General features: G+C 43.1%; 1 protein-coding gene across 15 annotated transcripts in view; it reads left to right on the top strand.

The window, feature by feature from the left end:
- Positions 1-13,316, top strand: part of LOC119851123 (cytochrome c oxidase assembly factor 1 homolog) — a 134,532-nt gene that overhangs the window by 34,580 nt on the left and 86,636 nt on the right. For 9 of the 15 annotated variants that reach the window (XR_006279182.1, XR_006279188.1, XR_006279191.1 and 6 more), the window contains 2 exons: positions 886-993; positions 2,879-3,012. The exons of 1 other annotated variant lie outside the window; for it this stretch is intronic. The gene's annotated coding sequence lies outside the window, so the exon portion shown is untranslated. The remainder of the gene's footprint in view (positions 1-885; positions 994-2,878; positions 3,013-13,316) is intronic. 5 more of the 15 variants (XR_006279183.1, XR_006279187.1, XR_006279189.1 and 2 more) reach the window with 1 other exon arrangement.

The following is a 13,316-nucleotide window of genomic DNA, read 5'->3' on the forward strand; positions in this document are numbered from 1 at the left end:
ATAAATTTGTTAGTCTCTAAGGTGCCACAAGTACTCCTTTTCTTTTTGCGAATACAGACTAACACGGCTGCTACTCTGTGACCAGACAGTGAATCGCTCCCACTGTGCATCTTTTACATTATATTAGCAAGTCTCCTTATAGCTCAATATGTAAGTGTGATCTATAGGATAGTATAATTATGTAATATAGAAGGCTTTGGGATTCTTTCAGGATTAGATGTTTTATGTAAGCTTACATTATTTTTCAGCAATGTCCATGGTAAAACCACACTCTGCAGTTTGTGGCTTGGATTTAAATTTTAAAGGGAACAAATCCCTCTGAAAATCCTACTGCTGACATAAATGGCAAGCTTGCAAGCTATGTGTATTAATATATGGATATTAAGTTTATATGACAGCAAGACCAATTGGACTCAGAACAAAATAGTGCTTATTTAAGTGCTTAATATGCTTTGGTCCTTGGAGAGATCTCCACTGGTTATAATGAAGCTTTCCCCTGCTCAAGAACCTGGAGAGCTTTAAGATTTTTTTCCCCATTACTTTGGAGCTATTCTAGTGAAGGGGAAATGCCCAAGGACGAGCAATTTTTTAAAGAGCTCATGTTTCTTTTAATAGAAGGAAAGATTAGTGCCTAGTTGTGCCAAATTCCCAAGTCTGTTTTTTATAGTTAAGAAAGTTATATTTTTTGCTGTCACTAACCTGGTGAGAGTACTATCCTATGAATATTTAATTTTTATTTGTGATATACTCATGGCTGTTTAAAGAGAGAGAGAGAGATGGAGATCTTCATTTGGATTTACACTGATTTGAAGTATTTCATTTATTGCTTTTAAAAAGGAGATAAAATTGATGGACACAAATAACATTTTAAAATCTCTTCACTAGGTGGCACCAAAGTACTGGAACTTGAAGAGTTCCTATTGCCACAGAAATCTGCGGATTTCTTTCTGCAGTTGAACATCAACATTTCATCTTCAGAGACTGCTGTCTCAGGTAAATATGCGCATTCCTAAAGACAGTTCTATACCTACCTAGATCACTGTTAGTATTTTCCTTTTAATGCTCCTGAAAGCAGAATCTTTGTTTCCCTATTCGTGGTTACAATCCACCATTAGGTGTTGTGGTGATGGCTGTAATGCAATGGACGTGATTTAGGTTTCATGAAAGGAATAAGCCACTGGATCTGAATCCCTAAGCAGCCAAGTTTCTGTTTTTTCTAATGCAAGTTTCATTTAGTAATTTTAATTAAATAAGTCAGGGGAACTATGAGAGAACATAAGCAAAGTTTTTGAAATAGAACGTTTTCCCAAGAGGTGTTGGGGCTCTTTACAAGTTATAAGGGATTAGAGACCGCTTCTTAGGTTTGTTTATTTTGTATTTGCTAGTCATGCATCCACTTGGAATTGATCAAATTTTCAGAAAAACTATTATCAGATAACATTTGCATTTCAAGAACTGCACAAGACAAGAGAAGGGTGAGGCTTTGGTCCTTTACAAACATAGCAGTGCTTTAGTATCACCCACTCTCATAGGGAGGCACACATGCTGCTATTCTTAGCCCCACAGATAGACCACTGGACTGAATGAGTGTGAATAAGGCCATCAAGATATGGCCCATTGTGCACAGACACTGTGTTACTACATAGGAGTCAGAATAAGTGCAGTTTAAAACCATTGTTCAGTGCTAGGAAAAAAAACAAACATTTTTATACACACACATTCATGGGCCCCCAAACATCCAGAGTTAGCTGAAGGATCCTTTAACAATATAGGATTTGAAAAGTCCAGTAATGTGTTGAATCCCTTCAATAACCAGAGTGAGAGAGGCATATAGCACGTGCTAACTTACCCAGCCCTTGGCTTAGTCTTAACTTCACACTTCACCAGCTCCCACTCCACTTGAAGTCACCAGCATACAGTATGCTGGAACATCATGTGCCCTGCTGAACCAAGAGTCATAAGGCGGGGTGCGTTTTGCACGCAAGTAAGTTTAGTACTCCTGAAAGATCTATAGCTTTGGGTTCCATTTAACTGCAGAACTATTACAGGCTGGGCAGTGACAATGCCTGCTATCCCACGTTGCCTGAGCAACATGCCTCTTACCTATTCTGGGGACTATTTATAGCCACGTGAAGTATCTCTGTGTCTATCTGTTCATTGTTGGGGCCTCTCAACTGAGATTCCAACAGTTGTGGTGGCTCTTGTGATGTGGATAGCACTCCACATGGATTAAGAGATCCACCAGCTGGGTGAGCATCACATGGGCAGCAAAGCAGTTGCTATGTTAAGGGGCAGTGGTAAAAATTTTCCAAAGTGGCTTTGGCATTTAGTAGCTGGCCGTCACTGAAAGTCAATAGGACTTATGCATCTAAGCACCTATTGCACTTTGAAAAATTTTACACACTAATAGCCAACAGTGTTAACTTTGCTGTTAAAACTCATTCAGTAGCATAATGTTGAAAATATGGGGAGCAAAACAGACTTCAATAGTCTGGTTCCAATGTGCAGTGAGGTTTCGTGGAGCATATGATATCACCAACACAGTGTGAAGTCGGTATCTAAGAAAAAGCTACTCCATATGTTTACAGAGATCTTTCCTAGGGTAGTATATATGCCCTTGCTTAAATGATGTGCTGAACAGACCCTCTTACCCTTGTTCTTTGAGGCATCCAGCACATTACTGGAAAGTAGCCAGATTTAAAGTATAGGCAATCGAAGGATAGGTCAAATTTTTAAACTTTAAAAAAAAAGAAAAAGAAAAAGTGTGGGTTGAAGACAACTAAAGGATTAGAAGAAAAATTCTTCAGAGTCATACAATAGATCTCCGCTCCAAAATGCTGCTTTCTTCACATGTGCTCTCATCTTTCATTGATGACAGTTGAAGTTTGGCATACGTATGAAAAGCAGACTAGATAACTGGAGACGAACACTGCAGATTTAAGAAGAGGATTGTGCTCTTGGAGTAGCTGTTTACCCATATCTGCAAAGGGTCTATTCTTTTTCATGCTTCTGGTTTGTTTCCTTTATTTAATTTATTTATTTATTTAGAAGTAGCCTCTCTTGAGACAATTGCAGGTGTTGAACTAGGCTGGCCTGCATTTTGCTCTTCCATTAGCTTGCACCTTTTGTAATAAATAATCTGTGTGGTCCCTGCAGTGCAAACTGGAGGGATGTTCCTCTTCTGAAGCAGCTGTGCTAGGGAAACTGCTGATGAAGAACAAAGTGGGAGCTACTGAGCAATCATTTGGAAACTGGCTATTAAAAAAAAAAAAGCCAGCTAATTAGAGCTTTGCGGAAGAGACAGCACTTTGTGCAAAACACTAGAAGTAATCTCTCCAAATCCCATACACGGCCTCTAAAAAGCTATAATTAACCTCGTATTATTCACTTTATGAATTAAAATTTAATTAAATATTTTCTGTCCTTAATGAACATATATTTGCAACCAGGAAAACCTACTGACATCTGTATTTCCTAAGAGCAGCAATAACATTCAGGGGCCAGATAAATTAAATGAGGACCCTTAGCCCTGCTCCAACACAATGGAGGTAAAATTGGCTATCGAATAGCTGAATTTTTTTTTTTAAAGCCTATACCTGCCTCCATAGCTTGAAGGGCAGCACCAAACTCATAGGATGCATCTGTTGGAGGATGCCAAGTGCTATGGTCACCACGCATTTCTGCTATTTAAAGATGGTGGATTTAATAAATGGCTAATACACAGGAGTGGGTAAAAAAAATTGGTCACATTGCCTGTCTGCCCTCACATGCAGTGATACACAACCCAGCAAAGAGCTGGCTTGTCTGGACCTCTTGAAATTCTGCAGGTCTGATTGGTGCTTAGGTCTCAGGCAGAATGAGAAGAACACAGCTCACAGGAATGTCTGTATAAGATATATCACTATAGTACCTGAGCAAAACACCACCTTTAATGTATTTAACTTCACGACACCAGTGATGAGCTGCCAAAATCTTAACAACCGGTTCCCTATTAAAAGTTCTGATTTAAGGGATGTGCCCCAGTATGTATTTTTTGTACCAACAGGGTTACCATATGTCCCTATTTTCCCGGGAGGAATTTTTAAAATTTAAAAATTCCTCCCGGATGGCAATTTAAGAACCAAAAAGCCTGACCTGTCCCGGAAAATACGGATGTATATTAACCCTGCCTAAAGTTCTTTTTTAAAAAGATGGGCCTGAACTAGAAATGAGCTCCGTTGCACATGTGTGGGTCCCCGCCACTCCCTGGGGATGTGCTAGGGTGACCAGATGTCCCGATTTTATAGGGAGAGTCCTGATTTTGGGGTCTTTTTCTTATATAGGCTCCTATTACCCCCCACCCCCGTCCTGATTTTTCACACTTGCTGTCTGGTCACCCTAGGGTGTGCACGTGTGTGGGTCTCAGCTGCTCCCTGCCCCCCCATTGAAGCAGGTGTGCAGGGTTATTGCCCTGGGAACTGCAGGGCACCAGGGGATGTGGGGCCAGCTGCAGACAGGGGCGTGGGACAGGGATAGCTGGAGGCAGGGGGGTGCGGGGTTGGCTGCAGGCAGGACAGAGGGTGCGGGGTTGGCTGCAGGCAGGGCAGGGGCTGACTGGAGGTAGGGGCTGGCTGCGGGCAGGGCAGGGGGTGCCGCACGGGCTGGCTGCGGGCAGGGCAGGGGGTGTGTGTGGCAGGGGCTGGTTGTGGGCAGGGGGTACAGGGGTGGCTGGAAAGGGGCTGGTGCGGGCAGGGGGTGCTGGGGGTGCAGCAGGGGCTGGCTGCAGGCAGGGAGTGCGGGGATGGCTGGAGACGGGCTGGCTGCAGGCAGGAGGTGTGGGGGTGGCTGGAGGCAAGGCAGGGGGTGCGGCAGGGGCTGGCTGCGGGCAGGGCAGGGAGTGCGGGGGTGGTTGGAGGCAGGGGCTGGCTGCAGGAAGGGCAGGGGGTGTGGCAGGGGCTGGAGGCAGGGCAGGTGGTGGCTGGAGACTGGGGCTGGCTGCAGGCAGGGTGGTGGGTGCTTACGGGGAGAGCAGCTCAGAGCAGCCCGAGCAGCAGGACGCAGCCCAGGCCCAGCAGAGCAGCCGGGGACCCACCAGGCAGCATCGGGAGCCCCAGGGCCAGGGGAGCAGCAGCAGTAACAGGGCTCGTGCCCAAGGCCAGGCGGCAGCCCACATGGCTCCCGCAGCGCCCCCAGTGTCCTGAGGAGGAATTACATCACTTCCCGGCCGGAGCCCATCAAAGCCTCAGTGTCCCCTGCAGGGAAGCGGGTTAACAATCGGTTCTAAAACTGCATCAAAATTTAACAACTGGTTTGCGCGAACCGGCTCCAGCTCACCACTGCACGACACCCTGGTGAGGTTGGAAAGTATTATCCCCATTTTACAGATTGGGCACTGAGGCATGAGTGACTTGCCCAAGATCACACAAGAAGTCTGTTACAGGGCAGGAAATTGAACCCTGGTCTCTCAAGTCTCAGGCCAGTGCCCCAGCCACTGGTCCATTCCTGCTGTCCGTGAATTGTACTCTCCCTGAATTTGTCAACACACAGAAAGCAGCGCTGAGTAATTGGAATGGTGATGTGGGAACCCACATGAACCAATTTCCCCTCCCACAAGGGACGAAAATGGCCTTTATGCCCCATACCTTTCCAAAAAGAGATACACAAACAATGCTTTCCTCAACCTCATAACAATAAAGGGGGTAGGGTGGGAAAGGGGAAAAGACGAGTGCAACATTCTGATCTTATATTTACGTTTGCTTCATCATGATGGTGCAACCAAAATGGCAACGTTGAGTCACAGCTACATGTAATCCTGTGCTGACACATCGTGAAGCAAACCTGATCTGTTAGAATACTGTACTTATGTTACATAGATTTCAATACAAATAAAGGTGATAGTACCAGTGTGCTGCAGTTCTTTTGTAATGTAAGTAAACACTAGATGAAACTCAAAGGTTCATATAGTTCTAGACGGGACAGATCCTTTAATTATTGCAATCTCCATTTGTACTTATCACACAGCATTATTTCTCTTTTTTTTTTAAATTAATTATTTTCTTCCAGAATCCAACAGCCACTCTGATTTTTAGAGAAAGTAGAAACATGGCTAAGTTTTGAACTTTAGCTCCAGAAATACAAATATCTGGTCTAAATAGCAAAGCAATTATCTTACATAAGTGTTAGTCAGTTGTACTAACCTGTGATTAAAAATTCACATGTCTCAGCACTTGCTCTCATCTTTTTCTGAAATTACATTTTCCATTTCCTAGGCTTTGACCTCAGGCAACGGATTTTTGAAGCAGTCATGTCTTGATATTTTATTAATGTTAAGTATAAACATTGCAACTTTAAGAGAGTGCTTTGTTTAATAAATACCTAGCAATCGAAAACAACAAAAGGAAATGCAAACAACATAGGCTTTTACTAGAAGTTGCAATTTTCACAGGCACTGTACTCTGAGCTCTCAGCTATAACAAGTTTTATTTTCCATTGCTGTGTGTGGGTGGACATAGGGTATTTTCTAACTTTTTGGTATTGCGGTTACTACCACTGCTAACCTGTCAGTTGTCCATATCTTAGGAAGCTTGTAATGTCCTGGTAGGAAGCATTAATTCATCGTAACTTGAAAGAGCCTAGGTTTTGTCAAATTATGTGTAGTAATGGTAGCTCAAGAATTGCAAAGAGGTTTGGAAAAAAGGGAAAGAGATATAACAGGAAGAGATGAAGAATAAAATCTCTCTTCTTCTTTCTGCCCTTGACTTGTCTCCCCTCTGCATTTTCTTTCTAAAAGTGGCCCAACCTCCTCCTTCCCAGATTTTTGTCCAGTTAGTCTTATTTATGTTGTTTAAACCATTCTGGTTAGGGCATAAGTAATTGGTCCAAGGGAAGGGATGGGGAGGAGTTTGTTAATTCTTGTATGTAGGCTGCCTAGCTTTCATGGTGATAGGTAATCACAAAAAAAAATGAAATTTAATAAAAGGGACCAAATCATTCCCTCCTGCTTCAGAAACTTGTAGGGTGGGGGTGAGGGGTAGGGAAAGAGCTAAGTGGAAAAAACTCTGCAGCCCTGTACAGTTCCCTGCTGATTATCTCTTCAGGTGTGGAAGGGGATTCCGGGGCACATGGAAATATACAAAGATCCAGAGGATCCTCAGGACATCTGAGGTGGTCCAGGACACTAGTGGAGACGATCAGTGGTTTTTATGATACTTCCCCTCTCCCATCTCGTGTGGCAGCAAGTCTTCACTGTCAGGGCCAAAAATCCTCTTTGGTGTAGGGGTGAACTTTGAGAGTGCAGAATGAGAGTCCACGTAACAGTATCTGAATGTTCATCTTCTGAGAAGTCCCACACATTTGGGGAAGCCCTGCCCCCAGAAACTGCAGAGACAGCCCTCCTGCACCCGCACAGATCACAGATAGGTGCTTCTCTGAGCATGGCAGTAAAAAGAGTAGGACACAATGCCATTGAGGTTCAACCCTCTTCTCCAAACTTAAGGGCCTTATACTGCTTTGATTGAAGTCAATGGCAGAACTCCCAATGGAGGTCCGTTGGAGAAGGATCAGATGCAAACTTTGGACTAGTTTTGCTGTTTTTTGGAGGGCAGAAAAACAACAAGAATTTGTTATTCAACCTAAAGCTGTCAGATCTGTAGGGCAAGCTCAGAAACAGACTCCTTTGGTGTAAAAGTTTTTATTTTCTTTGGATTATTCTTTTCTGCTCAAAATTAAATAGAAACCTCTGACCACCCTGATTCTTACAGTAAACGTGAAAATGGAACCTCCCAATAATTCTTGCCTTCTCTTGACTTAAAACTTCAAGGAAGTATTCTAAAAGAAACATCATCCAGCATTAATCATACTCTTTTGGTGAAACTAGACTAGTCCCTGCTTGCACTGACTTCTAGTATTCATTATGATGTTGCATACTTCTGAGGTACTTGTCCAACCTGGATAATCAGTGGAGATTTCCCATCTGCTTTAATAATTTCCTGTTCTTTTAACTATATTATTTGTGTAACATCAACAGTACACCAGGCTTTGATTCAACATTATTAGTGTTTCGCCATTTTAACATCTGGTATTTTACCACTTAGTTATCTGCCCTAATCTTTAACATAAAAAGGATTGGGCTAAACTTATTGAGGATGTTGGTCGTGTACAATTCATTCCATACATAGGATGCTTCAGTTATTGAACATAGCCTCACAAGTTAAGCATCTAGCATACTGTACAGCATTTTGCTGTATTTGTAGTATTTTGGGATCCTAGAGGATGGAAAATAATGAAGCAATAGAAGATGATCATATTTATCTTATAATGTATTTAAAGCTTAAGATATTGTCATGGTTATTTTTAGTAAAAGTCAGAGGGGTTGCTGTCAATAAACAATAGTTCATGTAAGTCCAAGCCCTGCTGCCCTGAGAGAGGGGAGGGCCGACTGCTGCGGCCTCGCCTTCCTGGGTGGGAGTGTCTGACAGCTGGAACTCTGCCACCTGGGACTTGCTCTACCTTGTGGGGCTGACAGCCAGGGCCCCACCATGTTGGGCTGAAGTTGCGGAGGTAACCAAAAATCACGGAATCCATGACCTCCGTGACAGACTCGTATCCTTACTTAGATTTAATCAATCAGATAATGCAAATAGGTCCTGATGCAAAGCCTACAAACGTTAATGGAGAGATTCCAGTTGACTTCTGTGGGCTCTGGATCAGATCCCTAGCACAGCAGTGTTTTAAAAACACACAGATTATCAGTGCTAGCAGGGTTTGTTTATAATGGTTTCCCTGACCAGTATGGAAAGGTCTCTTATTTAGGAGAAAAGTCTGATAGAAATCATATCCCTCACAATAAATTCCAAGTAAAATTAAGCCTCTTGAGTGATCTTCCAATAGAGCTCTCAAATATTTGGATTTTTTTTTTTCAGGCGGGGCTTAATTTTACTTAGAAATTGCTGTCAGCCCCAGGCAGCTGGGGCTCCCGCTGTCAGCCTCTCCTGTCCCCTGCTTGTGGAGCTTATAGTAGGAGCCCCAGAAGTGGGAGCGGGGACCCCACCAGCCCCCTCTCCTGGGAGGGTGAAGAACCCTAAGAGGGGTAGAGGGGAGGCTGGAGGGCTGAACTGTGGCCTGCCTAGGGGTGTGTGTGTGGGGGTGGGGGAGGCTGACGAGGGTGAGAGCGCTCTAGTGATTCTGGGTTACGAGCAGATGGAGTGAGTGCTGGGAGGGTGAATTGAGGGCAGTGGGAGTTGATGGGGTGGGGGGCTGAACTGATGAGGTGGTGATGCTGGGGTTTGAACTGAGGGGGGGCTGGAGGACAGGATTAATTGCTGGGCAGGAGACGGGCAGATGTGGGGGATGAGTTCCTGGAGCAGGTGTCAAAATCACCTTATCCAGTACATGTGGGAGAGTGGGGAACACTAATTGTCACATGCACACATCTGGGGATGGGCAGGAGGAGTTAAAAAAAAAATAGCAAGAGACTGGCCTATAAAACCCAATATAATCTTTAAAAAACACAAAAAAATAAAAAAACAAACAATTTTTGATATCTTGAAGTTGGCAATACAGAGTATGATTCTCAGTAAATCTACACAGTAAGATATAGATCAATATAATAGACTACTCAGATCAGGAAATCACATTACAGTTGGCATGTGTAAAATATGCAGTTTTTTGCATGGCAGCTAGATCACAACTCACTTTTCTGCCATTTGTCTTTCATCAAAAAGTTTAAACTGAGTGCTCAGCCTTTTTTTTTTTTTACTGGTATTCTGTAAAGGATAATCCCAGTCTACTGACCATACCATGTCTATGGAAAACCATCACCTGACATACAATTTTTTCCCTCATTAAAGCTTTTCAAATTTACAGATCTGAGCACTGGAGGTCGGAGATGAAATCTTTTCCTTCCTTCCCTTCCTCCCACCCCAGCTTCAGACCCAGTTCGTTCAACCTCTGCCCCAAAAGTTTATTGTATACATGGCTCTTAGAGGGACTGATTCAAAGTCTGCATTGGAGTGAATGGAAAGACTCCGATTTAATTCAGAGGGCTTTGAACCAGACATTTCATCCAATGAGCTACTGAAAGCACTTCAAAAATATTAATTAATGAAACCTCAGAAAGGGACTGATTCAATGCACATTGAAGTGAATGGAAATCTTAACCATTGTCTTCAGTGGCCGTTGTATTGGGCCCAATATTTGTAGCTAGACAAGCAAAGAGCACAGTAGCCAAGTGGCACGGTTGCTAATAGAATACAAGGTATCTGCATTCCCAGTCCCAACCAGACCATGCTAGATATGAAGTCTATTTTTGTTCTTTGTTCACTAAGTTAGTTGCTCTCTCAGGGAAAACAACAGACTCTGTTGCATGTTGGCACCTCTTCTGTCCCCAACCAACAGTGACTGCTTGAGTTTTTATGAGAGCTGTGCACTACCGTTTCTCCCTCGGAGAGTGGAGAAAACCAGCTCCAAGAGTAACCCTTTTGCTATGTAACCTTTTCTTAAATACCATCGAATGAATGCCATCACAAAGAGAAACAGCAAATATTGAAAGAGGAATGTAAATGACATTATGAAAGGGATAAAGCAAGAGAAGGGGAACTGTTCAGACAAGTCTCCCAGGAAAGGTGATGTAATATGTACTGTGGGACATAACTAATAGTTGAAATACCTACTTAGAGCTAACATGGCTGCTGCTAAACCTACTTAGAGCTAGAGTAAGTTGTTACCAGAAGGCGCTGTTGTCAAAAACAAAGCAGAGAGCAAGGAATACAATTGATTAGTTGGAGCTTGATTTGATAGAAATAGGGTAGGTCTAAAGTTTCAAAGAATATTGTTGAGGCTTAGGTGATTAGTGACTTGATGAAGGGGTTTAAGATCAATGGATGAAAGACATTTTATTGGTGTTTTAAAGGGGTACCGTTTTATTATTTTCTATAATCTGTATTTTGGTAGTGCTCAGAGCCCCAATCAGGATTGGGCCAGGTGCTGTACACACACTCAGATAAATGCTGTGTACTGTGATGGCAAGGATTTACTGCTATTTAGTCTTATCTTGAAAGTTGTCCTGCATTGTCTGTCTTACTCTCTCATATTTTTTTTAGATGAGATCTTGTCTACAGCATGAATAATACTTGCTTTTTGAAAACTCTAACTCCTGTACTGCATGTCCCATTGTAATCAAAAAGCTACACATGCAAACATTGAAAACAAGTAGCTGCCTCTAGAAAAAAAAAATGCATGCATTTTCAGGTAGGCTAATTCATTAATAATGAATAAACGGCAAACAAGTAGCATCATATGGGCCATTGTAGATTAATTCATTATTGCAAACATAGCAAGGGTCAGACACCCAGGACTCCTAGTATGCAAGTTATATTGAGGAGTTGGAAGCGGTATTTAGGAGAAAGACTGAAATTACTAATTAGTCAGTTACCATCTTTCTGCATATGTGGAGAAGTTCAATTTTGTGAAAAATCTGCATTTTTTTTTCCAATTAATTTAAAGTGGTTGGACAGAATTGGGGATTTTTTCTGTTGTCCGCTACCTGCTGTTTATCATGGGACATTTGCAATTTCAAAACACAATGTTTAGTCATAATTACTAACACTTAGCCCTGCTGCAAAGTAGGCACAAGTAAAACACACGTACAGTAGGGGTGATAGTGTTGAGTGTTGCCTAAGGTTGAGGAAATGAGTGGTTTTGTTGAATCCCTGAGGATCATCTGTCTTCCCCATTCTTTGCGCCTTACAAGCTTGTGGCCCTGTGTTGTTGCTACTTTCCTTTTGATCAAAAGGTGGAAGTTGACTAAGGCCTGGTCTACTTTAGGAAATTAGATTGTCATAACTACATTGATCAGGGGTGTGAAAAATCCACACCCTCAGCAACGCAGTTAAACCAGCCTAATCCCTGGTGTAGACAGTACTACAGGAGAATTCTCCCATTGACCTAGCTATGCCTCTCGGAGAACCTACACCAATGGGAGAACCCCCTCCTGTTGGCATATGTAGTGACTTCATCGAAGCACTACAGTGGTGCCAATGCAATGTTTTAAGTGTAGACAAGCCCTTAGTCTGTAAATACGAATCCTTAATTAGATAGTTTAACAATAATACATCCAGTAGCGTACTCAATTATATTGCAGTAGCACCTAATGGCTGACCAGGGCATGGCCCCACGGTGCATTGTACAGTGTAACTGACCGTTCTTGCCCCAAAATTTTTTACAGTCTCAAAATTATGCATTAGACACTGAATATACCAGGCCAGGTCCTCAGGCTGCTTTGAGTTGCTCCGGGGGTATAGTCAGGCCATAAACCCATTTTAAACCATCCCCTGGCAGAAATCACTCGAGCACAAGGATGATCCTGCAGTTCCATACAGTTGACATATGCCTCGCCCTCTCCCTGCGGCTAATGCAGCAGAGGGAAGAGGACATAGCTACAGAGAAGGGGATATGGTTGGGACACCCCTATACCGTGCTGATCCTGGGCTGCATTTCTGGCCTTGCGTCTGTTGCAAGTCCTTTGTAAGTTAGAGCAGCACGGGGATCAGGACAGTGCAATGGAGAGCTTTAAACCACCTTTGCACATCACTTGACTTGCACTCCGTGCTTTTGGGGCATGCCAGAGGATCAGACCCACAGTGTGTGCAACATCCAGCCCCCTAGGGTGTCTACACTGCAATAAAAATACTTGTGGCTGACTTGTGTCCCCTGACTCAGGCTCACAGGGGCTTGGGCTGCCCGGCTATAAAATTGCACTGTAGACATTCAGATTTGCGCTGGTGCCCGTGCTCTGGGACTCTCTAACACTCGTATGATAGCCAATGTTTTACTCTTTGCATGGGGATCAAACCATCCCCTTGCTTTGCTTGTGTTTAATACCAGACCTGAATAAAGCTTTGCTCTTTCATTGTTCCCTTGAAGCTCTAGAGTTAACAATCCTCTGCTCTTTTTAGCCTACAAATCACAGAGCCTTCTCTCTTGTTCCGTTGCTCTCATTTGTGATTGCCTTTTCTGGCAATAAAATGCCACTTTTGGCTTTGAATTGTACAGCTGAGGCATTTTAAAAATCAAACCATCCTGGCTGAGAAAACTCAGGCACAATGCAAGGAAGCAGGAGCCAGGAGGGAGCTCAAACCACTTGACTCTTCATATTAAATCAATGGCTTATTTGGACTAAAGAAGGATCGGCCCATCAAAAATGATATTGTATCCATTTCCTGGGGGGCGGAATTCTACATCTGCCAGGTTTGCCTCCTACTGGATAACTAACCCTTACTGCATGTGTAACTGCTGGATAGTGGAGGAAAGATTTAATTTTCTGTCATGACCATGGGACT

This window comes from Dermochelys coriacea, chromosome 2 (assembly GCF_009764565.3).
Source record: "Dermochelys coriacea isolate rDerCor1 chromosome 2, rDerCor1.pri.v4, whole genome shotgun sequence".
Classification (NCBI taxonomy): domain Eukaryota; kingdom Metazoa; phylum Chordata; order Testudines; family Dermochelyidae; genus Dermochelys; species Dermochelys coriacea.